The sequence below is a fragment of the Phacochoerus africanus genome, chromosome 12, assembly GCF_016906955.1.
Source record: "Phacochoerus africanus isolate WHEZ1 chromosome 12, ROS_Pafr_v1, whole genome shotgun sequence".
Lineage (NCBI taxonomy): Eukaryota > Metazoa > Chordata > Mammalia > Artiodactyla > Suidae > Phacochoerus > Phacochoerus africanus.
This window is the reverse complement of record NC_062555.1, coordinates 11,685-14,739: the sequence shown is the minus strand read 5'-3', so window position 1 is coordinate 14,739 and position 3,055 is coordinate 11,685. Positions and strand designations below refer to the sequence as shown.

General features: G+C 36.3%; 1 pseudogene; it reads right to left on the bottom strand.

Moving 5' to 3' along the window:
- Positions 1-541: 541 nt before the first annotated feature.
- On the bottom strand, positions 542-1,500 carry LOC125112935 (olfactory receptor 8K1-like; annotated as a pseudogene).
- Between the last annotated feature and the right edge of the window lie 1,555 nt (positions 1,501-3,055).

Sequence of the window (3,055 nt, the reverse complement as noted above, 5' to 3'; positions counted from 1 at the left end):
AAGCCCACTCTAGCTGTGAAATGGAGAACCTTAACTCAGTCAAGCTGAAAATTTTATTCTGAGTTGGCATGCTTTATTTCCTATTCATCTTAGGTTCTTGAAGTAGCTTGTTCATGCTGTGTTATGATCACAGATTTACTTACTATTTTAGCCTTTTCTAACCTACACTTTCTTCATGGTTCAATTTTGTTAATCTTTAATACACAGCAACTGCTATGACATATACATGACTAATTTTCTAGGTAATTAAACACCATTTTGACTATTTTAGATTTTTTAACCTCCAAAAGTGTAAGTTTGACCAAAAATTTGGTATAATTTTTCTTACTTCTAAATATACAGGTTCATATATTATCTTGAAAATTACTTAAGACTTAAACTATCTGGCTATAATATTTATTCAATCCAAGCGGAAGTGTTTCCTAATGAAAAAGAGGAAAACAATGTGGTAAAACATTTCTAATTTTTAATGGTGTAATTGGACTAACAGACTATTAAACAACAATTTTTGGACCCACCTTTGCAACTGAATATTAAGATATTAATTGCAGATTTTGCATTGATTCATTAAACTTCTCCTCAGAGCGTCTTTAAATTCTCTATTTCTAGGGTATAGATCAATGGATTCAGCATAGGGATCACCAGGGTGTACAACACAGAGGCCATTTTATCTATAGAAAACATATGGCTGGATCTGGGTTGCAGGTAAATAAACAATAATGTTCCATAGAACATGACCTCCACTGTCAGGTGTGAACTGCAGTTAGAGAAGGTTTTGTAACTTCCCTCAGTTGAGTTCATTCTGAGAATGGCCATGAGAATAAATGTGTAGGATACAAGAAAAATCAAGGGGAAAGAGAGCAAATTACACCCTGAAAATATCAACATGATCAATTCTAATTTGTGTGTGTTCAGAATAGAGCATGGATATCAGAGGGGGGCAGTCACAGTAAAAATAACTGATGATGTTAGAGCCACAGAAGGACAACTTAAATAACTTAATTGTGAGAATCATTGACATAAAAGTGCTGTAGAGCTAGGAAGTGAGTACCAGCCCCCAACATATTTTCTCTGCCATGATGACTATGCAGAGAAGAAGTTTGCAGATGGCTACATAATGATCATAGGCCATTTCTGATAGCATAAATATCTCAGTGAGGATGAACATCTCAAAGACTACTAGATGGGTGGCACATCAATTGTAGATAATTGTATTTTGGTGCAGGACAAATCTGACCATCATCTTAGGGCCAATGAGAGTGGAGTAACCAGATCAGTCATTGACAAATGTCTAAGGAGAAAGTACATGGGTGTATTTATCCTGAAGTCCAAATGGGTCAGGAAAACCATGCCCAGATTTCCCATCACTGTGACCAAGTATATGACCAGGAAGATTCCAAAGAGAGGCACCTGCAGCACAGGGTTATTGGTGATCCCCATGAGAATAAATTTAGTCACCTTTGTTACAGCAGTATGATTGTGTTTCTCCATATGGTTCATCCTGGTAACCTGTGTATAAGATCAATACTTATTATACTTGACCTGTTTTCTTCTTCTTCTTTTTTAATGGACACCACTACTGGCATATGGAAGTTTCCAGGCCAGGGATCAAATCTGAACTGCAGTTGTGACCTATACCATAGCTGTCCCAAGGCCAGACCCTTAACTCATTGTCCCAGGCTGGGGATTGAACATGTGCTGCCTCAGAGAAAATAATGGATCCTTAATTCCAAGATATTCTATCTCCTAAGGGAATTTAATACATGATATAAGAGATACAGAATTTTTTTGTCTTGAATTATAAATAGAGATTCCTCTTTCCACAAGGTCAAAATCACATGCACCTACATTCACATTGCAGTGGAAGTGCCTAATGATTAGCTTTTGTGATTGTAATGCAAGTACCTGACATCAGCTTTTGATTACTGATATAGTCCATTTCAAGACATTCACTTCAAGAAAGTACATTTTCAACCACACAATTAGATCAACAACCAGGCTGCCTCAACCATAAAATTTCCCTTCAGAAATCCCTAGATGATACAGGTAACTGACTGCTTGATTGACACTGCTTTTCCCTTCTTGTACATTATTTTCTGCTCTTATGTTTTTAATTCACCAGTACAAAGTGAATCTAGGCAACCCACTCTTGACCACAATGAAAGCAGAAACCATGGCATTTCTTTCCCCGCCACCCCCCACTTTCTCTCTTCTCAACCTTTCTGTGCCACGTACCCTCCAAGGTATGAGTAATAAGGCTTGTTTTTCAAGGTTCCCTGATGACAGTTGCCAGGGTGTATCCTGCCATCAAAATAAGAATCCCAAGGGCTGACCCAGCCACACACTAACTCTAGCCATGGGAAGTGTCCCTGGGGGCTCACCACAAATATTAAGGCCCACTTAAGTGCCCATTCCTAGATGATAGAATCACAAAGCACACATTCACTGAAACATTTCTGAAGTAAGCTTTAAAGGGGCAAGTTATTTTGAAGTGACTGTTTTGATACAGCTACTTCTTTTTACCCAAAGTCTTTTTAAAACATATCAAACTGACCTATGTATTATATTACTGCTTTATATAATTTTCAAGTAATTTATGAAACAAACATCTACACCCAAACCATAAAACTTACATTATCAACAATCATATTTGTTTAAATTTGTTAGACATAGAAAGATATTCTAAACTGTTGGTGTAAAGATGGATAATATGTTGATTATAAAACCTCTGATGACTGAATATAAATTTCCACTTACCATAAAGTCAGCTTGCCTACCCAATTCAAAATCCAATGCTATGTTAATTTTAGAATTTTGCTATTAATGTCTTGGTTCTCCTTTGTCACATCTGTTATTTCTGACAAATTACATCTAATGAACTTCCAATCATATATACCTCTTTTGTATGAAAAGCGCTTGGTCATTCTTATTATTTATGAATTGTGATGATTTATGGATATTCATGTAAAGAGACCCAGTAGAAAGCAGAATACAAATGAATATCAAGCACTGATAGAGAATGCATTATGTGCCAGGCATTGTTCTGAGTACCTTA